The sequence below is a fragment of the Pomacea canaliculata genome, linkage group LG1 (assembly GCF_003073045.1).
Source record: "Pomacea canaliculata isolate SZHN2017 linkage group LG1, ASM307304v1, whole genome shotgun sequence".
Classification (NCBI taxonomy): Eukaryota; Metazoa; Mollusca; class Gastropoda; order Architaenioglossa; family Ampullariidae; genus Pomacea; species Pomacea canaliculata.
Genome location: NC_037590.1, coordinates 4,143,814 through 4,167,120, shown reverse-complemented (window position 1 = coordinate 4,167,120; position 23,307 = coordinate 4,143,814). Strand labels below are relative to the sequence as shown.

Sequence of the window (23,307 nt, the reverse complement as noted above, 5' to 3'; positions counted from 1 at the left end):
CACGTGCACACTATATATATACCTCCACAAACACATACACACGTATGCACGTACCTACATACATATAAAGGAGGAAAAAGGAAAGAATTTCATAGCTTTCAAAAGGAATGCCAATTACTCCTTGAAGAGCCTGATATTCATACGCTGCCTAATTGCCACCCGAAGAGTAAGAATCCGCTTACACGTCAACTCCTACCGCAGTTTTCACTCCGCCACTTAAAAAAGTCCATAAATTTAAATGTCGACTGATGTCTGTCAAGTAATTTGTCCCAAGGATTTGACTGAGTTGATTGTGAATTTTGAGGACTTGCAAAGTTTTCAGCTTTCCTTGAAACAGAGCCAAACTTCCGGGAGGTCTTCTATCGTGGAGGTGCAAATATTTGTTACAGGCACTTCACTCGCTGTGAAATGGTTTCAGCTTCAGAAGCTTCTGGAACGACTAACTCCAGGCTTGTCTTTTAGTCTATTACACGGAGAGGTTATGTCTCTTCAAAGATTTCTTTACAGCTTTACATGTTCATGGAGTGAAACAACAACTGAACGATGTTTTTGTAATTTTAGTCGTCGTCGTCGTCGTCATCGTCGTTGAAGCTGAGTAAGCCGATGTAGAGACCTAACGGGGAAACAATTTCCTGTCCAGACTGATGCTCGCTTAAGCTCTCGTCTTTTGAAGAAGAGAAGAGATGTGAACGGCGAGCACGTGCTGAGATGTGAGTGACGTGACTGGCCGGGCGGATGTCCACCATGAGCCTGCGTGACGTGTGGTTCGTGACCCGGGATGTGGCCTTGGTGACGGGAGGACACAGACAGGACTGATGTCACGGTGCTCCTACACCACCCTGCTTCTCCTGATTTCCGGTGAGGGCATCGGAGGAGTCCGCAAGATGGAGAACTCAAGAGAGGTCACGTGAAAGGTGGAGGTTTGAATGCGGTTCATGAAATGTGCTTCCCCGCCCACTCACACACTACCACCCACTCGTTCCCCACGTTCATCTTTTTTTTTTTCTCTCTCTTGTCTATGTCTCTCATTTTCTCTCTCCCATCTGTATTTTTCTGTTCAACGCAGTCGAAATGTAATTAAATGGCAACACACACAATACATTTTACGCAAACAAACTCTTTAAACAATAAAAACCCTTCATGTACATTACTAATATTTATGTCGTTGACTGACAGAAGGAACTTTATCAGAAATGTCCAGAAAGTAAATCAGAAAGGATTAAAGCAAAAACTCTCTGGTCCCGTGACATTTTGCCTGTAAACAAGTTCTCAACATGTTCCATTTTTTTCATCCTTAGAGAATTTATTGTCCTCGTCTAGTTTAGCACTCTTATTCTTTCCCTCTCTGTCATCCCGGGTAGAATTATATTTTAACGAAATGGGTGACTTCTAATATTTCACAGAAAGAAAAAAATCCTTCTCTGTGTTTCCTCAAAAATGCATGTTTATGTGAACAAGTCCAGAAACTGTTCAATCACCATTATTTGGTTCGTAGCTCGTGCTTCTAGTTCTTGTGTCAGTAGTTTGAACATTAACAAACATTTCTGTTACTTGTTACTGCGTGTATCAGTTACTATCGGTCTTCGCGCAGTGATACATAAACTATCTTGGCAAACTCTCTACCGCAGCTTTTGTGACAAATTCTGTCCAGCTGTAACATCACCGACAGAAAGATGGTGTTATGTCCAGCTGTAACACGACTCACAGAAAGAGATCACCCCGTCCAGCTGTATCATCATCGACAGAAAGGTGGTGTAACCTGCAGCTGTAATATGATCGACAGAAAGGTGACGTGACGTCCAGCTGTGACACGACTGACAGAAAGATGGACGTGACGTCCAGCTGTAACACATGGCGTGACGTCCAGCTCTCACGTCCACGTCCAGCCCTCGGTGTGTTGTGATTTTACGGAATGTGAGAAATATTGTACCTTTCACACAGCACACCGATTACAGAATTACTCCTGTGATCTTCTGCTCCTGCTTCTAGACATCCGGCCACGGTGCTAGAGAATGAAGAGCGCTCCATGCCGCCAGCTTCCTGCAGAAATCAAGTTACCAAGGCAACGCTACGGCGCGTGGAAGGCGCCATACGGTCGCAGAGCGCATCCACTTTCTTATCTGCCACCGATTTGTGGTTCAGCGACAGAAATTCTCCAGCCATTGATTTTTGTTGACGAGTTAATGCGATCTGTAGCTGCTTCATTCAGGCGATGTTCCTCCCGCCATTTTTAACCGTGCATTCAGGCTTTCGTGTGCGCTCTTCCGCTCAGAGTTCACAGTCTTCCCCGCCGACAACCCAGTCGCCTCATCGCTTGGATGGTTTCACGCAAGCCTAAATTTAAAAAATAAAAAGAAGAATCACGTGAAGATCCCAGAAATAAATTGAATGGCCATCGGGAGAACCATCCTCCCTAGATCATCCATCGAAACGAGAGAGAGTAAAAGTTAACGAATTAGAAGTTCTTCAAAGAAGAGGTTCGATGAACTTGGACTTCAGACCCACGCGGTTGGTGGTGTAGGGCTGCAGCTTGGCGTTGATGTTTGTTGATGTTTGTTTGATGTTTGTTGATGTTTGTTGTCTCCAATATCCTCCTGACGCATTGTTCAGATACAGGGGGCGCTATCACTGAAGCGTGCGAAAAGAGTGATCATTCTTTAAAAAAAAAGACTGTTGCAGTGTCTGTTCGAATGTGGTTTGATCGTGAGACATTCAAAGCAGTGACATGGACTTGGGGGTCACGTGCACAACTATTGGCTAGGCGCCAACTGATTCACGTGCAGCGATTGGCTAAAACGTTCATAAACATTTAAACGTTTAAACAATTTTTAGCTGCCTGCTACGAGTTAGCCATCTAGCTAAGGACCAAGCAATATGCCGAGTATCTGGCCTCCTATCTCACTACTGCTCAGAGAGCGTGGAAAGGACAGGAACACGATCAAAGCGCATGCGCCGTCCGGTTGTGAAAGCAAGCTCGCGGTCGTTTTGCTGTCTCTTTGATGTGACGTCACCGTAAACCGTTGACTTCTCGCGGCTCCTTTTGTTCTTTAAACGAGGGCTGAAACGACTTAACGTATGCACAGTTGTTCCTCTCCTGCAAACAGCTTTCTGCCTGCTGGCTTTCACTTATTCTCTCATCGTCCGATGCTAATTTTTTCAGTCGCAACCTGCCGAACCCCTTTCAGACCTCCGCTTGTCTCCCTCTTGATGCACATTCCCCCTTACTTTCCCTCCTTTCCCCCCACCACCAACACACACATTCGCACGAGGCAGGTCGCAGTGACCGACCCCAAGACCCGGAAATGTGCTTGTGATGTATGATTCGCAAATATTTGCCACATGAGATGATATTCTCGTTTCACCAAGGATCTGAGGTCGGTGCGCAGTGGAACAGTTCCCCGCGCGCCGTGGTTCTACTGGCTTTTTATTGGCGGAGAGTAATTTTCACAGGACAATTTGAAACTCGTTTCATCAGCGCACGCTTTTTGGCCAGCAGCGGCGATGAACAAGATGTTTTTAAGAAAAAGAAAATAAACGGTTTTTTAAATTTGATTGAAGCGGTTTGGTTCTCTATCCGGCTTCCCACACTTTGAGCGCGAGGCTTTATCTGACATTTCCTGTGTTGGAGTTATGACCAGACTGTTGTTGTTTATTGAGTAGATACACTAATAAAGTGCAGTAATTACTAGGTGAGTATGTGCGAACTACTTCAGAAACACAGATGATGGTAGACTTATGTAGACATCCTCCACACACACTTACTAAAGCGCGACTAGGGATATATGTGTGTCTGTGTTTGGGGAATTTTTTGTAAATACAATAACATTTTGCGAAAAGAACGGCGGAAGTTAGAGTCAACGAGAACCACTCTACCACTGCGTCTTCCAGAACCGCTGTCACCAGTCTCTTTAACGGATTTCCATGGCAGCATCATGATGTTGTTTTTGGTTTACTGGACTTTGTTTTTGGCATAATGGCATTCATGACATCATATATTATCTTTGTTGTTTTTTTATTGTTCTGTTTGTTTTTTGTTGTTTTTTTTTTTCATTTATGTGCTAATGCGTGGGTGCTCACACGTGCTAAAAACCCTGAACAGAACTTTTGGCCAAAGAAATTGTTTTTACACCCGAGCGTCACAGCTGCGGCGCTGAGAAAAATTCCTCCGCCAGTCATGGAGGACCGAAGGTTAATATCAGCTCCTCCCACCGACATGCAGCGGTGTGAACTTACTGGCAAATTGAAGAACTCAACGCCGCCTTCACACCGACGACCATAAACAGCTTGTTCTCTCCCCTAGCTCCCCTCCCCCACTCTTTCTTCCTCTTTCCTTTTCCCTCATTTCCTTTTTCTCTCTCTATCCAACCTTCCTCCTTTCTTCTCTGTGAGAGAGAGGTGGGAGAAGAGTGAGAGGAGCGGAAGAGACCCTCAAGGGCACAGCAACGTTTCTTCAAGAAAAGGGGAGAGAATTATAACTTCATAAAGCTATATGGGATCCCATGTCGGATCTTTTCACATTAGAGCCACTGCACCAGTTTCAAAGAAACGTTGGCGGGTCGGTGATGATGTTGGCAGATGTCGTAGAGCTGCTACAACCGTTTGTGGAACCCGAGCGCCCGCTTTCCCAGCCCGCTGATTGCGATTTTCGCCGACATAAGCAGCGACAGATCCTCTCAGGGGCAACAGCAGACTTGTGTTCGCAACACTGAAGACTCTTTGAGAGCGGGGGCTGTGCCCAGGGGGACTGATTACCTGCCCCTGATCCGTAACGGAAGCAGACGGACAAACGTCACTTCTGTGCACGAGACAGGAAGTGAAGGAAGTCAACTACATCGTCGACTTTTCAAGTCCCTCGCTGGTGAAGGTACATCACTATCAGCCATCCCTCTAGGGGTCTTCATGAGGCTGATTCTTTACTTTTGAGCTGACCAGTGAGAGAGGTGGAAGTCTTGGCAAGAGAGGACAAAAACTGCCAATTAATTTGTTTTTGTTGGTGTGTGTGTGTGGGTGAGAGAGAGAGAGAGAGAAATTGTGATTTTGAGGGGAAGAATCGAGTCATTTTTGAAGCCTTCTGCTATAACCGGTTTCACAGCACAAGATGGGTTAAGGTTCAAAATGAGTAAAAATATAATAAAGTTTGGGTGAAGAGGAAGACAAACAATAATCTCTCGGCTGTCATAAGACCATAAAGATTAATGTGGATTGTTTCAATCTTGCACACATGCACATCAAGAATTTTTGCTTTGTTGATTATTGTTGTTTATTTTCGCGTCAGCAACAAAGGCTGACCATCGGCAGGATCGGCGGTAATCACGATACATTTTATTTAATCCACAACACGTCTGTGGGTTACTTACTACCAAACATTTGGTGATGTATCTGATTTAATGAATATTTTGAAATAATCTGTGAAGGCGTATTTGGACACTTCATCAAAAATAACCCCCAGCCCCTACCCGAAATAAAATGTAAGAAACGTAGTTCGAAAAGGAAGATTCGACCTCCATACTTTACAGTTGAAAAGACGTCAGAACCAAACTTTGCCAAGATTCGTCGGCCATCCGACATCCGAAAAAGTTTGCCTTACGATAGACTCTCAGGAGGGAGACTTTTTATTTAAGTTTGTCTTGTTTTTAATGGAAAATGCAGGGAGGTACATGAAGTCAAGGGGCATAACACAGTGTATTGAGGGAAGGTTTATTTTCTCTTTCCTTCAGCGAAAGGAAGCCTGACCAAAACGATCCTCCGCTTCTGGCGGCGCGTGGCCTCTCAGATGTTTGAGGTGCAAATGTTGACGATGACAGACAGCCACAACAGCTGCCGAGTGCGCCGCACCGCGGCACAAGTCATTTACAAGGGGAGTAACTCAAGCGGCGAAATGTTGAGCTAGAATTGCAGACGCAGAAATCCAATCCTGCCCGCTGGCTTCTTTTTCACCTCTAACATCTTCTCTTCCCACCCTTCCGAGGCTCTCGTTGTCTCGCTCTTTGCTGTTGGGTGAGACCATGGAAAGAACGGCAACTCCAGTTGCGTCCCCTTGAAACGTGAGGAACGTAACGCTTTTGCGTAAAGAGTTACTCCGCATGACTTCGTGTGAACGTTAGTGACCTGGCGTTGTAAGAGGAGCGGAGGAGTCTTTGGAGGTTTTTTTTTTATTTTTTTTTTCCACGAGCGAACTTTTCAGGCGTTGACAAAAATTAATATTGTAGAGGAAAGTTTTCCAGCTGAAGGGTCGGCACTAAAGCTGCCTTGACTGCTTTGGTCGTTGTTTCAGTAACTGATGAACATCAATATTAGCAGACCAATCCTTTGCAGAAGGAATTTCAAGCACAGTCCATTTTTTAATTATCAACATTTAAAAAAGAACACTTTTAGGGATTTTTCTTTTCATCTCTCTCTTTTCGGTATTTTGGTGCATTTTTTTACTTATTATTCTTTCCTGCCTCTCTCTCTCTCTTCTTTCCTTCTCCTTCTTTCTTTTGGCTCTTTCCTGTGATCTCCCTTTACCCAGTTACCCCTTCTTCCCTGCCCTTCGAAATTAGTTCTTCAGATCCTTCAGCGTGACATGTCGAGCCCTTCTTTAGTCTTAACACCTGCACCTTCATTTTCTCCGGCTCTACAAAATATGTTATGTTTTGCCGCGAGGATGGTGAGTCGGTGCTGCCTGAAATTTGTAAGAAAATGATGACGTGTCAGTTCATTTTCAAGTGTAGCCTACCTCGACTCCTCTTTGGTGTCACGAAGCACGCAATTTGCCCCAGACCCCTGTCCCTTCCTTCACCAGCTCCTTGCTTGTTCTTCCCTCCGCAGCCTCCCTGCCGACGTGGCAGGCGTGAATTCAATTAGAAATGTGTCTAGGGTTTGCTGCGCCATCAAATGGCAATTTGTAGCATCAACATGCTTCTGAATATGAAGCGGGGAGAGAGGCTAATATGTCTCGAACATCACTCAGACGTGACGGCCATAGGTGACCTTTCCTGACCCCGCAGCCAGGTTCAACCAATCAGACGCCAGGCTTTAGCTCCGTGAGGCGCACTCACCAGCCTCCATCTGCTTGCCACAAGCTTTGCTTGTCTAAACTACACTTGCACAGGAGCGCGAACACTTACATGCCTTCTTTCGGATGCACCCGCTTAAACTTGCATAAAATATTTGCTGGTGCACGTGCATGGAGCACAGAGAGACATGGCGACAGTCTGGAGGCTGGAAATGAGAGGCAAAGACACAGACAGACAGACAAACAGATAACTTACTGCCTTTAAGTCTATCAATCCAAGATAGTTCATGCATGAGCCATCACTAAAACCAAGTTTTGCAAGTTTTTTTTTTTTCTAAGAGTTCTTTATCTCACAATTTCTCGAAGCATTAACACATCCGTGTCGACAAACTCTTGTTGGTGTCTGCAGACGATTCACTCCGTGTGCACGAAATTATTCTGTCAGAGGGAAGACAACCTCGCAGTCTGTGGTCGACAGGCAGGAAGTCTGAGATCAAAGGAACTCCACCCCGACCTGCTGACAACCGTAGAGTAGTCGTCAGGTGCGAAGCACAACGCTGATGTCAACAGCAGCAACTACATCAAGTCAGGTCGTCGACTGTGTGGAGGTCTGTGTGTACGAGCGTAACTACCGAGGGCGCTGATTGCTCAGATCCTGTCCTGTTCTCTTTCTGAACCAAGAACCCACATTCTCGTCTGCTTGGTCGAACCTGGTCAGCTGACAATCCTGGTGCCATGGTTACTAGTAGAGATCTTACTCAGACATCTCCGTGTGTGAGAGGATACTTATGAAAGACAAATAGCCAACAAACACTACGAAAATAATAATAATAATAATTATGTCCATTTAGGATGGAAGCATAACAATAAAGACGTGGCTTGATCTCTGGATGAAAGGTAGTGAGTGCTATGTGTGTATTATTTGAGTTATACCAATATACGCGTGTATATATGTGTGTTACGTGATTATAACGTGATTATAACGTGATAGTGTTTACGTTACTGCACAGCCACGTCGTCTATGTCAGGTACTCATGGCCTTGCGAGCTAGGATAAAGCTAGGTACCTCTTCCACCAGCGTTTCCTAGGTACCTCTGTTGCGAGTTTTATTGGTGATGTCTTCAGTCACAACTTCCTGAACTACCTTTCTTGTTGTTGTTGTTGTTGTTGTTGTTGTTGTTGTTGTTGTTGTTGTTTGATTGTTTTCTAGTCACTTTTCAATTTAAAAGCTGTGGCATTTTAAATATTTGTAGTTGTGGCCACTCCAACACACCCAACTTTTAAAATCTTTTAGTCGATGAGTCACGGGGGGTAGAAATGTGTCCATCTGTGCAGTCTCTTTGTCTTCATGTTCATGTCTAAAAGACAAATCTTTATTTGTTGTAAATACCTCATTAAGATAAGACAAAAGATGAATGCACACATGTCTAAAAGGAAGTCCTCACTCCTCCTGTAAATACCTCCTAACATAAGATGAAAGACTGAACACACACACACACGGACTCGCACGCCCAACATGCAGTCTGCTCCTTGTTTCTCAACATCAAAGCCGCTTCTGTCTAAGATCAGGAACCTGGAAGACAGGAGCCTCAGGTCGGATGACGGCACGCGCAGGAGAACCTTAACATAATGTCCGGTGAGTCATCTGCAACACTGGTATTGTAGATGACAAAGCTGGATGAGGCGGGGAGACTCTGGAGTAATGCTCTTTGTCAAAGTCTGGAGGAAAAAATGTCTTTTTTCATTAGCAGATCACCGTGCGAAGTCATATTTCACAGTGCGTTGCCATGGAGACTGACGGCAGGAGCATTCGAATGTCCAGCGCGCGCTCGGTGGCATCTGTGGAAACGGACTCTGACGGTGAGCACGAGAGAAGAATTGTGTTTGTCACGCAAAAGGTTTGTTGCTGTAGTCGATCTGTCCATCCTCCAGTCAAAGTGTCTGTTCGTGTTACTTCTTACCGACGCCATGTTTTGTGAATTAGTTTTCTACCGAGTGTACATCAGTTTGACAGTTTGCTGACTCCATGGAGAGTTACTGATGAGCCAAGCACACCATCCACCCCGAATGAAACAAGAAGACGTGGAGGGGTACAGATGCTCAAATAGTGTAATGTGTTAGCACACCATGTCTTACCACAGTTACTGGTGTTACCACGGTAACACCCTGTTAGCATAGCATCTCATCTCGTTAGCATTGCAATGCCACGTCATCTACTAACACAAACACACATTTCACAAAGACTCTCACATCCTCTCTATTTTTTTTTCTCCCTCACCCCTTTCTACATTCTCTACCCTTCTCTCTCTCTTTCTCTGTGTGTGTGAGGGCGGGGAGGAGGAGAGGGCCGCGTTTATTAGTTCAATTCACCGACATAGACATATTTCCCAGAAACTATAGAATTCATTCTAGAAATTACAGGGTATTGTTAGTAAATTGTAGAAATTAAAGGGTATTGTTTGTAAATTCGCGCGCGATCGTAGTTATCGCAGCTTTTGTTGTGACCAGACACAAATGTTGAATGAGTTGTGTACACAGACGGATTCCTATAGACACCCACCCCACCTCGCCCCACCCCCAAGTGGTCGCCATTGTCCTCATCGTCTACTATTTATGTGGTGTTCGAGCTGTCTTCCGTTTTTACATCTTGGACAAGGTGGAATTTAAAGCCACCCGATGAGTCATTGACTGTGATCGATGGCTTGTACAAGTCTAATGTGATTTGTGCAGACAAAGCCAAGTTGTGCAAGGGTTAGTAGCGCCCCCTGACGACTGCTGCGCGATTCCCGTAGACTGGTCCTCCTCCCCCCCCCCTCGCCAACAGCCTCCCTTTCACCCGACTGTCCGAGGGGGAGCATGCTCCACGTCTGCTGGGAATCGATGGAAAGCTGTAGAAACGTCCCCGAGCCAGTCCTCGCACCCAAACAACTGTCACGACTGTCACGAGGTGAACACTCGGAGGGTCAGTCGTGAGGGCACTACTTTGTCGGGCTAGCAGTTCGTGGTGGTAGTAGTGGTGGTAGTAGTAGTGGTCGTAGTGGTAGTGGGGATATTAGTGGTGGTGGAAGAGGTAGTGGTGGTGGTGGTAGTGGGGATAATGAGGAGAAGGGGGGTTGAATGGTGAACTTGGTCACGTGATTCATTATTTCGTCACGTGGTGTCCCAAGAACATTCACCGAGGACGCATCCAAGCGCCGCTAGAATTTATTACTTGTGTCAGAATCCGTTTCTGCGAAATGAAGAATAATATTTTGGCGGTATTAACATTGACCCTCCCTTCCTCCCGCTTGTTTGTGAGTTTGTAATATTTCTGACATGGCTATGCTACCACTCCATCCTCACAAGAAGCGGAGGTCACGCCTAGCGTTTGTCACTTATGCCGAACGTGATTTGAACACCACCTCCCCCCCCTTCCCATCATGCCCTGCCACCCTCCCACCCCGCTGCATCTTAATGAGGAGGGATCGAGCGCCAAACTGCAAATGCACTGCACGTTTATCGTGGCGGCCGGAATTTGCTCAGCCACACAAATAAAAAGCTTTGACGGCCGTGAGGGAGCGAGAAGGTGGGAGTGGAGGAGAGGTGGAGAGAGAGGCATGGGAACCTGACAACAGCCTCGATCTGCAGTTGTGATGGTCACGTGACCACACACTCTTCAGTTCCGGCACGGAGCACCTCCGAGGTTTTTAGCTTTGAGAGTCAGAACACTACAAGGAGGGCGGAGAGGAGGAGACAACCATTAGTAGACATTGTGGTGGTTGTAAATAATAACAACGACGATTGGATGATAATTACAAAGCGCAGGAAAGTCGAGAAGACGGCGACAATAACGAGTTCAGATTTTTTTTTTTTAGAACATACCCATGGTTTGTTTAAATAACATAAAAAACCGCGATATTGCTTCCATGCATAAAGTTTCATGAAAGCTCTCGGGAAATATGAAGTGATCTTGTGTCAACAATGTTGTTTATTATACTAAACTAAACCTGCATCAGCACATTTATATATCTATATCCTTCCTCTTTTCTCTTTTTATTATATCGCACACTTTTACACAGCTTTTTATATTTTGTTGTTTCTTTGTTTTGTTTTGTTTGTTTGTTTGTTTGTTTGTTGTTGTTGTTGTTGTTGTTTTTTTTTTTTTTGTTCCACTGAGATGAGGCTGACCTAGAAATCTGGGTTTGTTGAGAATGTTGAGATCCTGACAATGTTCACTGAAGCATTTGCACACTGGGGAAAAAAGCGAAGCAGATTTTTGTTCTCGAAAATTTATACAAGCTCTTGAAATTTTTGTCTTGCAAATTATATTCGCTGCCGGAAAAAACAAAGTTTCTTTCATTAAAGGGAGAAGGAAAAAAAAAACCTTTGTAACGAATCCGTCGGCAACAGACAAAAATGCAATTTTCACCTCAGGCATGCGCAGAGAATGGGAGGTGGGGTGGCCAGGATCAGGTCAGGGTACTACAAACCTACAAACATTGTAGCTGAGATACCAGGGTGCGAGAGATGCGGGTAAGTCTCAGGGTTGTGTGCGAGGTGTGCGGGTAGGTGTCAGGGTTGTGCCAAGAGTCACTAGCTTCCAGCGGCTCATTGTTACCGCGAGGGCCTGTGGCGCAATGGATAACGCGTCTGACTACGGATCAGAAGATTCCAGGTTCGAATCCTGGCAGGCTCGATCTTTTATCTTGAATTTGTATTTGTTTTATTACTTCATGTGGTATTTGTGCACAGCCTTTTAAAAACCAGTCTTTTGTCCTGTCTTTTAATATTGTTCTCTATCTAAACAATATCAATTAGCATGTAATTTTTTTTGTTGGCGAGACTTCTTTTTTTTTAAAATCTTTTGTTCATTTTGAGAACAGAACAGATGGGTTGCCACTAACAGCGTAAACTTATAATATCTGATCACCCAACAAAGAATAATTTACTGCACCAGTGGTGGTGGTGGTGGTGGTTGTGGTGCTGGTACAAAAGCGTTTCTGTAAATGTCAGTCCTTATTGTAGGTACACGTTTTTGCTTACTCTGTGTCTCTGATGATGATGACTTGCTCAGACTAGAGTGAGATTTGTGATAAATAATCAATTAACATAAAGTTTGTTGATGTGCTCGTCCCGTCTACAGTTACTTGAAAGTAAAGTGAACAGGTGTTTGTTGGGTGAGACTTGAATTCCTTTTCTAATCAATCAAACTGAACAATAGATGTTTACTGAACAATCGCAGTTTCCGCGATTGCTGAAAAAAAAGATAAAAAGTCAGATGAGGATAAGGTGAGATGGCAGAGCGAAAATAATAGACTGTCGGGGGATCGCAGGTCGTGTTTGCCGAATGTCACGTGTGATTTGCAGGGTGTGTGGGTTTGTGGGAATGATTATAGGGCTGGGTGGTCAGCTCTGCCCCTGATCATGTGACCGTGGACCTGTGTATACACGTCTGTGATGTTACAGACTAACGTTGGGCTGCGTGTTGTCTCAGTCAGTCAAGCCTTGGGATGTACGTGACGCTGACGTTAGCGTCACGTAGTCGGCTGCTCGGGTAGGTTTCAGCGAGGTCTGGTGGCGGATTCTGCTCAGTTATTTTTATTATCGTCATCATCAAGCGGGCAGGCTGTCTGCTCGTAATGCCAATGGATTACATAAACAACCAGCTGCCAGCACCTTCCGGGTGAAAGGTGAAGATTGTCCGCTGGTCCTCCATGTTTTTCGGATTTTGGACCATTTATAACTGGAATTACCTCCCATTGGTGGACTTGTATAGCTGGTTGCTAGTTTCTTTTGGAGTGAAAGAGAAATAGAGTGAAGTGGATATCGAGAAGGAATAAATAAGGGGTAAAATAGATGGCGGACAAACCACCACCACCCTTACCCACCCCATCCCCCCAAAAAAGGACTGGTATTTGCAGTTGACGACCACTAAACATGATGCGAGGGATGGGAAATGTGTGTTGGGGGGAGTGGGGTGGAGGGGATGAGGGAATGATGGTCACACTACGTGACGTGACTGCCCAGCAGATGATAGGGGTGTGCACAGCGATCTAAGACGGACGGACGGACGGACGCTGGTCGCACATGACGCGTGCGAGGGCTCAAACGAAATCCATCAGGTGGCAGCAGCACTTTGCCGCAGACATGGCCGCGAGACTCGGCAGCCAAATACGATGTACGGGTGTAACTCTACCCAAACCAGTGTCTACGACAAGCCCACCCGACAGCTTCGGAGACGAAAATAGCATCGAATAGGACACCGGCAAGACCCCAGGGGTCCTGGGCCCAAATTCCCTGGATGCACCTAAATATCGAGCATAAAAGACTAAAAGTGTCGGGTGGGTCTAGCAGGAAGACTGAAGGATGAGTTCACAGCTTGGTGGGTAGTGAAGGGGAAGTGTAGTTAGGGGGAAGTTCACAGACTTTCACTTGTACTTTGATGTACAGGGGCAGCTGCTGGCGAGCACCGATGGAGTCATCATGAGAATAAAAGTTAGCAACAATTGCTTCCAGGGAAGATTGCAGGAATGGAAGTAGTGCTGCGCCGAGCAGTCAAAGACTGTGGTGGCGCCATCTTGACTCCTGTTACAAACCGATGAGGGCAGATGTTTTTAGGAAATTTATTTGAATATTATTTGAAACTCTCAAATAATGTACATCGTGTTTCTAAAATAATTATATATATAAACTTCTTCTGGTCAAAGTGAGTGAACGAGAATGGAAAGACTTGCATGGTCACAGTCTCGCTGGCAATGTGGCCGCTAAACGTTTGTGTTTGACGTGAACGCAAGTGTCACTCACCTGTTTCCTCAGGTAGACACTGTCATGTCGTCTCTACTTCACCAGCGAAATATCAACTCTGTGTCTTGTAGAGAAAACTGCTTACAACGGCAACTGTTGCCGTGGACCGCTTCGTCTGCCACTTCCCTGCAAGCAGCCATCATTAGGAAGCAGTGCATCATGGGAAAAGGAAAGGAGCGAGCGATTCACTTCAGGTGTAAATTAGGTTTTATCAGTTTCATTGGGGAGGGTCGCTAAAACGGGCCGACAGCTGCTGTGGTGCAGATAACACGACTGATGTTAGAAGTGAGGGCAGGGCTTCCGGAAGCCAGCAACACCATTTCTAAAAAATCCTTTTGACATTAGCCTGAAAAAAACCTAAACCAACATCTTGAAGGAGTTTTTGACAGTAAGTACATTTGCACCATTAAATAAACTTGAAAGGATTTTACCGAAAAGTAAATATTTTACACAGACATGGGCTTGTTGGGTTGATTATGTAGAATGTAGACTATATCGATACAACGAATACCAAATTGTAACTAAATTTTAACTAACATTTGTCTCAGGTACCCGGTCTTACACAGGCATTGATGACAGTCGCAACAGGTGGGGAATGTAGAAATGTATTTTTCACAGTTCAGTGGGGAAGAGGGGCAGAATAATGTGCGAAGTACAATCAAGAGCAGTCCCCCCCCCCCCCACCAAACAGTTCCACATTTTACTAGACAGCAGTTTGGCAAAGCAAAGTACGTTGTCCGAACGAAACAACAGAACCTGAAACTCAACGGTCACTGTCTCACCTGTAACACCTGTAACACCTGTAATCGGCAGTCAGTGGAGTGTGGAGGGCTGTCTGTAGTGGGAACTATGTTCCATTGACACGTGGCGAGTGAGTGACTGGGTCTGGGTGACACTAGTGAAGTAGGGGCTGCGTCCTTGTTTCTTATGATTTCGAAGGATGTTAGTCCTCCTCCCCCCTTTTGAAAGTATAAGAGGGATGATTTTGAACAAGTGAAAAAAAAATTACAAGGCTGACCGAATGTAAAAGTGACAGCAGGGCAGTAGTAGTGACAGCCGCAGTCAGAAGAAAAAGAAATTGAAGATAATTCGAAGTTGAAAAAAAAAGGAAACAAAGAGTCAGACGGATACAAAAAAAGAAAGGTCGCGAGAAAAGAAGAAAAAAAAACTTTATTGATCAGACCATCGGCACACTTCAAGGGCCCGAGAGAGAGAGAGAGAGAAAGAGAGAGACAGAAACGGACAGCCAGACAAACTAGTTAACAGTTCCAGTAACCACCAGGGACAGAAATAGTAGGTAAACTTTAATTATCCCCAACAGGTAGACAAATTAGTTAAAATCCAACCAACCATTAACAGATGAGACTGAAAAACTAGCTACAGCAATTATCCACTGACAGATTATAATTTAGTTTAACTTCTACCATAGATAACAATCATAACAGGAATTCTGTAGCCTTTCTCCGTGTTGTGAGTTGAGTTCATGTGCAGGTCAGCACAGCGATGACAACATCGCAAATGTTATCAAAGTGCGCGGATGAAGATGAAGGTGTGAGTAGAAGATGTCGCTGGATTATGAAAGATGTTCCTTGAGGAGGTTAGTCTTGAGGTCTTACTTGAAATGTAGAAACAGTTGGAAGAGAAATGGGCTGAGAATTCCGAATGGTGGGTCAGAGAATAGCGTCCACCCAGTTTCTATCGTTGATTATGAGTGTCATGGTAAAGAAACTCGGTTGTCACCACAGAGAGAGGCCCTGGGTTCGCATCTCGTCAATGGACACTGACGCCTGTTTGCAGGTCAGGACATCGGGGGGTTTCTCCGGGTAATTCGGTTTCCTCCTCCCTACTTCTCCCCTCACAGTGCGAAATCACCTCTGGGTGGAAGCATTCTCCAGCCAAAGCAGCCACCCAGCCAGCCAGCCAGCCAGCAACCCACCCAGCCAGCCACCCACCCACCCAGCCAGCCACCCAACCAATTTTTGGAGTCAGCAAGTCACAGGAAAGGTCAGATGTGACATCCATCAAAGCTGAAGGACTTAATGTGAGATTCATGAGACAATTATTCGCCGATGATAACATCGAAATTCCCGACGAAAGAGAGATGCTCATCCAAACAGAAAGTAGAAGTAGCAGACGATGGCACATAACTCTTTCTGTTTCCAGCGGCCATTGCAGTAACCTCCGTTTTATCGCCATTTTTCAGTGTGTGGTGGGACATCTTTCCCAGAGTCTGCTGTATGTTGTAATGTTTCGCAGACTTGCTGCAGCTGAGGAGCGAGGTCAGAGGTCAGCAGCTGCGTATCATCAGCATACATGTGATGCTGCAGGCCCAGGTGGTGCATGCCGGGAGCAAGTGGTTGGATGTGAATAAAGGGGACTCGAGAGCAGCATCTTAATACGAGACAAACGATATTTTGAACTTTAATTATCCATCAATAAACTTGTTATCCTTTAATTATCCACCGATAGACAAGACAGAAGGAACAAATAAACTCCAATTATCCTCAAAAAAAAAAAAAAAAAAAAAAAACTGTGAGAAAGACGAACTGGATAAACTTTGTCCATATGGCCAAAAGGTGTTCATCCTAGTACCCAGCATGCTCCTGGCATCCAGCAGCCGTGAAGTCCCGTTGCCTGACCCCATCCTCTACGTCCACTCCGTCTTTCTCAGGCCGACGTCGGCGGTTGTTGCTGTCATCAGACGCCGGCAAACAGCTGCCGTGGGGGAAGTTCTCGGAGTTGAAAATGGCGATAGCATATGTCCGCATAAATCTGCACGCGCAACGCCGACGTACGCATACCGACTCCGCTCCTGACAAATTGGCTGCGGATGAGGGGGGAGCAGGAGGGAGGCAGTGGAGGCCCTCCAGGCTCTGGCGCAGGCGTCACATGTTCTGTCACGTGACCATGGCTTTGCGGGGGCTGCTTGGGCAGTGAGGCGGAGTCTCGCCAGATGGGGGCTCGGGTACAAGACTTCAAAGCTTTTCCCCTCCGATGAGGTTTTAATGTGTTTTCCCACGGCACGGTTTGACGGATCTTCGAGTTCGTTAAGTTATGCAAAGAACATCATTCGTGACAGTTGCATCAAAATAAATAAGTCCACGAGCCAATTATTTTTACCTTCGCCGGATACAGTCTCGGCTGCTGATTTTCAAATATGGCCGCAGAGTGCAAGGAGCTTGAATGGCATCATGTTACTACCGCGATCTCACACACACACACACAGAAAGATGAGAGCGTGCATTCATGTTTCCATTTCATCAATTCCCTCTAGTGATGCCCATATTTCCCAGCACACTCCATTTGTTTCTGTTCCACGGACCAACCTATATCAGACCTAAACTTGACATATGTTACAAATAAAAAGAAAAAGACTGCATGACCAAAGGCGAGTGCAAAGGGTTAAAAAGATTTTTTTTTTTTTTTGAGCTCCGAGTGATCAGTGTCTGGCTAAATAGGAAAATTTTAGGACTGGCGAGCATTCATGGGTAGGTTGTCGAGCTTGTGCCGCCGCGGCCTCCGAATCACTCTTGCTGTAACCTTAACTAAGTGAAATGAAGCTTTTTTATAATATTAGTTGAAGATGGATGAATGATAATTATCATAATAAATTATTTATGTCCATTTTAAGTCATACCTATTTGCAGCTTGTGAAACGTGTATTATTAAATAAATGGAAAATATGTAGAGATTAGCTTTAGCTTAAAGCGAGGTGTCTCGTGAGAGGCAGAGTGTAATTTAAGCTCCACAGAACTTTGTACTGAATCGTATCGCCATTCTTTGGATAAGACTACATAGACCCCATGTTCATGACCCCAGTGACGAGTACCTACCTGCCTTGAAAAGTGGTCGAGGTGCTCTCAACCGTCGCTAGATCCTGTGTCGGTCCTCTGCTTTGGTCAGGCGATGTAACCTTTTGTGACCCCATCGTTACTTTACTCAACCTTTTGTTACTTGATGACTCGCTGACCTTCTATCTCAGGGGTGGGCAATTAATTTTCCCAAAGGGCCGCATGAGAAATTGGGATGGTTTTAGAGGGCCGGACTAATATACCAATACTGTATATATAGTATATATATATTGGCGGGCGGGCCAGCAGGCGGGCCGGTCAGAGACAGGAGGAGGGCCGGATCCGGCCCGCGGGCGGGCCTTTGCCCAGGTCTGTTCTATGTAGACACCACTTGCTTGATTTACAGTTGTGAGCTGATGACTGTTAAGGCTAACCTCTTGTCAAGTGACTAAACTGACCGAAAATTGTATGTGATTGCTTCCAATGACATATCTTTCATTCCACATTTTTATTTTCAATGCTCCATTATTTGTGGTCAGCATCATTAACTGATTTTTGTCATCTCACATTTGTCATGATTGGGAAAATACGACTGGACTATGAAATTCTTTGAAAAATCTGCATCTTGGCATCCGGAAACTTCGTTATTTAACGGCGGCTATAAATAGGACGGTTTCTTAGCACCGGCTTACATTCTTGTCAGGTTGTACTCCAAAGTGTTTTGCAGACGTGGACAACAGTAAGTGCACTTCATTTTCTGCTTTCCTAGTCAATCAAGAGAACATTTCATGTGGCTGCTATCGACTGGTAAACATCCAACTTGACGCCTTTGGCACCTGCCTTCAAAACAGATTTCACGAACAACCAATGGGTGTCAGGCGGAAACAATGCCCCCCTGAAATTTGAGCGAGGAAATGCAGTCAAGTAGAGTTACCTCCCCAGACAAACAGCCAGGCAGCCTCCTGGGGGAAAAAATATCAAAAAACATTGGCAGCAACATAGACGCCATAAAACCTTCCCTTCAACCTCTCCCCCTACCCCTCTCCCACCCCATTCTGACTGAAGAGTCTCTCAGGGGAGATGATTGTCGTTTTCAGGCACACACACAAAAACAAATTAGCCAACAAACGTTCTCTCCCTTGTCACCGGGATGACAGTAACTGCCCTTGGTGTAAACCGGTTCGGGTAGATAAGATCTTGGCGAAGGCCCGCAGTGATTCCACTTCGCAGCTCAAGGGGGGTATTTACACAGAAATTGGGGCTCTCTCGAGAATGGGAAGCGAATGGCTAAAAAGTACAACTCGTGAGGAATTACCCATCATTTCAATAAGAAAAACTGTCCCTGGCCGAGCCTAACGAGGTGTATAAAAACCTCGGCGTTTTACGACAGCTCATCTATCAACAGAAATGTTCTCTCCAGGTGACAATCTTTTCCGTTCCATCCTGGGTCACATCACAATTTTTTTTTAATATTTAAAAAAAGGAAATTCGTGCTACTGCTCAATTTTTAAACAACTGCGATGGACATACGACTGCCATGTAAACATGTTTTATTGAAAAACTTTTATTTATAGAACAAGAAGAAATATTTGTACATAAAGTGTTATAATTCGTTATCTTCGTAACAAAACGTTTAAATGGAGGTATTTAAAATATTCTGTTTTTATTTGTTTATGTTGTTTATAGGATTCTGACTGTAGGCGCGGACTATATTCAATTGTCCTTCTCAAACCATCTCCATTCACTCACTGTCGCCATCGACAAAGAATAATTCTTTTGTTTTTGGTTCCAACAAAATCTTTGATTTTAATTCAACACCCAGCAGTAGACTGGTCTTGTCATTCAGTCCGTCGTCAAAGAAGATGGGCGAAATTTGGTCACGTGGTCAGACGACCAAACAGGACATGATGACGACGATGTGTAGATGTCAGCTGACGACAAGGACGAGACTAGTGACAATGATTGTAATCAGAATCTCTCAGGTTGTGCCCCAGGTGCGAGCCTGGCGCGCACGTGCATGTAATCAAATGGAATTCGTTCCGGTGGCGCTGCTGAGCGCCGGGGCCGGGGCCGCCATACACGCCACACCCAGGTAAGACACCCGGAGGTGAAGAGAAGCAGGTGGCAACCAACGAGGTCTAAGCTCGCGCCTCCGGGAAGCTTCGTGGGTGATCCACGTGTCGCGTGCTGATGTGACGGTTAGCTATGTCCATGAACAGGTATTTATCAAGACCATCTTGGGGATAGATGTGTGATATACTCGGTGATTTGTACATGAACGCCTGGTATATGAAAGCCTGCTGCCATTGGCAAACAGAAAGTAGGTGTAGTGTTAAAACACAGCGACTAAAACAGTCACATACCGGTTATCGCAACTAGTTTCACTTTGCACTTGAAAATCATGAGACACTACGAGTGTCATAAAGAAACAAATAAAACTTTTTTTGTGTAACACAGTTAAGCTGAGAATTAAAAATTCCCTCATAGGTTGTCCCACGACTGATGGTCCCAGTTGTAACAGGGAAAATGGTGTCAAATTATTCCCTGAGGGCAAAGGTTAGAATGTACAAGTTATTCTAGCATGATGAGTGGCAAACACAGAAGCAAAGTCAACATGAAGGTAATAGGTTTGTCTATCTGCTACTACAAGTAATTATGAGTAGGGAGTAAAACACTTTCTAGAATCCTTCTGCTCTCTGTATATTCTTGTCGTTCTTTGCAAAAATGTTCGGGACATCCTTCTCAATGGTCTGAATGATCACAAAATGTTTTTGATGTCCTTCAAAACGTGTACTGGGCAAATGTCTTGATGTTCAGATGTCAGTTATACTTCAGTTACACCCACACTTTCAAGTAACGATGATGGTGGTGGTGGTGGTGGTGATGATGATGGTGGTAAAATTGTTATTTGTTAACCTGTGCAAAACTGTAGACCACCATTCGCGCATTAAACCATTTACATTTATTTCATCTATTTTTAAAATTTCGTATCACGAAATAAAATTGTTTTTTTTTAATGATCATTTTCGGTATTTGATTGTAAATTGTAGCTTAAAGACGGGATGCGAAAGTGGTGGTTTTTTTTTTAATAGATGAAATATATTTAAATGTAATAATTTTCGCGCTTCGTGGTCTACTTTTTTCCACAGATTAAATAAAATTAGTAGAACTTTATAGTTTTACGTAGTGATGCGATTTTTTAATGAAATATTTGTAAATAGTATAATGAGTGCGTCGTGGTCAAACGCCGAAATACGAAAATTAAAATAAATGAAATAATTTTAAATAGTAAAATGCGCTTGTCGTGGTCTACAATTTTTGCACAGGTTTAAAATGTTATAGAAATATGTAGGGTTTCCTTACATGATCATATGTGGTATTTAATTTGAAATTTTAGCTTAACGTCGGGAAACGAAAGTTTAACAAGAAAGAGATGAAATAAATTTAAATGGAATAATGCGTGTCTTGCTGGTCTACAGATGTGTACATATTAAAATATGTCAGAACTTTATTGAAATATGGGGATTGACTTTTTAAAATTATCATATGCGATATTAAATTGAAATTGTAGTTTGTGAAACGAAAGCTTAAAAATAAATGTAATAAATTTAAACTAGAGAACTTTGTAGTGAATGGGAAACTCCACATCAGTGGCTCCTCGTCCTTCTGTCTGTTGCCGATGAGACTCGGGGTCGTCATCAATCGAGGCCAACCTGTCATGAGCTTGCTTCTGTCTCTATTGTCCACATATAGAGTCTTTCTCCGGACTTGTACGATTGGTGTGGCGCCCATCTCCTGGGGGGCTACAGGCTGATACAGTCCATCTGAAGGATCTGGTGGCGAATACAAGGAGACAGGGTCTGTACTTTCATTGTGGACAGCCTTGGTGATCATCGATGCCGTGTTCGCATGCTTCACCTTTTACCTTTCCGTTTCCCAAGATTACCCACAAGGGAGGGGGATCATATGCCGGGTTAGGGTGGGGGAAGAGTAGCAGTTCCTAAGCGAGCGTAAGTAAAAATAAAAATAGAAAAAAAAGAAAACCCAGTAATCTTGTAACACGGTTACACACCACTTCGTGTTGACCCCACACACTGAACTTGGTCTGGAATTTGAAGTGGAATGTAGGCTGGAGTGGGACTGGGTGTGGGGTGGTTGGGGTGGAGGGTAAAGCAACTAGAGCTTGTTTGCATCAAAAGCCATCCGAGTGTCTGTTAGCAGTTCTCGTTTGTGTCTGGTTAATTGTTTGAAAGCTACTGCAAGACCCGGGATATTTTCCATGCTCAGGCTAGGAGAAGATGAAAGTACCGTTTCATCGAGTATGTTTATCTCTGTTTTCTTACTGAGAATGTAGCTGTAGCGATAGGGTAAAACGATGAAGATAACAACTGCAGTCAGAATATCAAGACTTTGACATTAAACTGACTTTTGACCTATGAGGGAGGGCTTGCTCCACTTCTGTCACGGGTTGACCTGGTATTGCAGTGCCTCCCTCTTGGGGAGCAATCATATTCAATGTCTAATAAGAAACTGATTCTGACAAAGATGCAGAGAGGCTTTCTTTTAATAAGTTAGTCACTTTGTTAGTTATCTTAGGTTCTTCTCTGCTCGGTATCGCACGATCTCTTTTATTTTCTTAACAACAGGCTTGCTAGGGCTTACTTTATACGGGAACACCTCTTTTATTTATTTGTTTATTTTTTGAAACGTGACCCGACGGTGACTGTCATTCAAGCGTCCACTTCTAGCAAAGCTCATGTGGGCTAATTAACCCTTAGCATCTCATTACTTTTTCATTGGTCCCTCCTTTAACTTAATTAACTTAATTAGCTTCAGTCTATTGTGTGGTGTCGCGTGATGCAAGTAGCAGGATAGTCGAGTGGCGAGCAAGTGGTCGAGCACCGAAAGAGAATTTTCTGGAAAATGTTGGTTGAGAATAGATAATGTGACATTCACGCTCTAACGACCAAGAAAGCACCCGTTAAAAGCAGCAGATAAAAAAAAACAAACCAGAATAACATTGCGTAGCTTCGGTGATCGCAAAGGATTGGCAGGCGTCTAAGACAGGTTTCTCTGTGCTGCAGCTACAGCAGACGAGAGGACAGTCTGGCAGCATCTGCTGGCCGTTCTGTGACGTCATGGGTTCGAGTAACGGGTGAGGCCCGATCGATCTTTGTCACAGCCAATTCATGCGAAAGGTGCGAAGTTCATTACAGGAGACAATGAGGATGACCCTGGGCGAGACGGCCCGGGCCGCCATCTTCTTGTCCTCTACCCGCCCCTCCCTGCCTGCCCGAGACATGGTTTTGTTCTTGTCTGCTGCCACTGGAGCCAGCGGCCTTGCCACTCTTTGTTGCAGATGTCCTTATGATTACTTTAATCAGGTGGATCTTTCGGGGAACAACACAGAGCTGGATGGGTGAGCTCGATATTTCTGCCAGGTTTTAAGTCTCCCATCCCCCTACTCCTCCACACTTTTTGTCCCTCCTGCAGCAGAGTTTGCTCCAACAGAACTAACTTTGTTAGGCCTCTGACATCAAAGTCGTCTTCTGCCAGCCTGGTGACTAGTTACCTTCCTTTTAATGCTTCTTCGAGTTGGCAGATAAAGTGTAGTGCTGCAGATTGGGTGACCAGAAACAAAACAGCTTTTGCACAGTTCTTCCACCCGAGATTTCTACATATCTATAATGTTATAATCGTTGTGTAGTGACATTGTCTAAAGTTATCATCTATACA

At 44.6% G+C, this 23,307-nt stretch overlaps 1 non-coding gene across 1 annotated transcript; it reads left to right on the top strand.

The window, feature by feature from the left end:
• The first annotated feature begins 11,599 nt into the window (after positions 1–11,599).
• On the top strand, positions 11,600–11,672 carry Trnar-acg. Its single transcript has one exon. It is a non-coding gene; the product is annotated as a tRNA-Arg (tRNA).
• Positions 11,673–23,307: the final 11,635 nt, after the last annotated feature.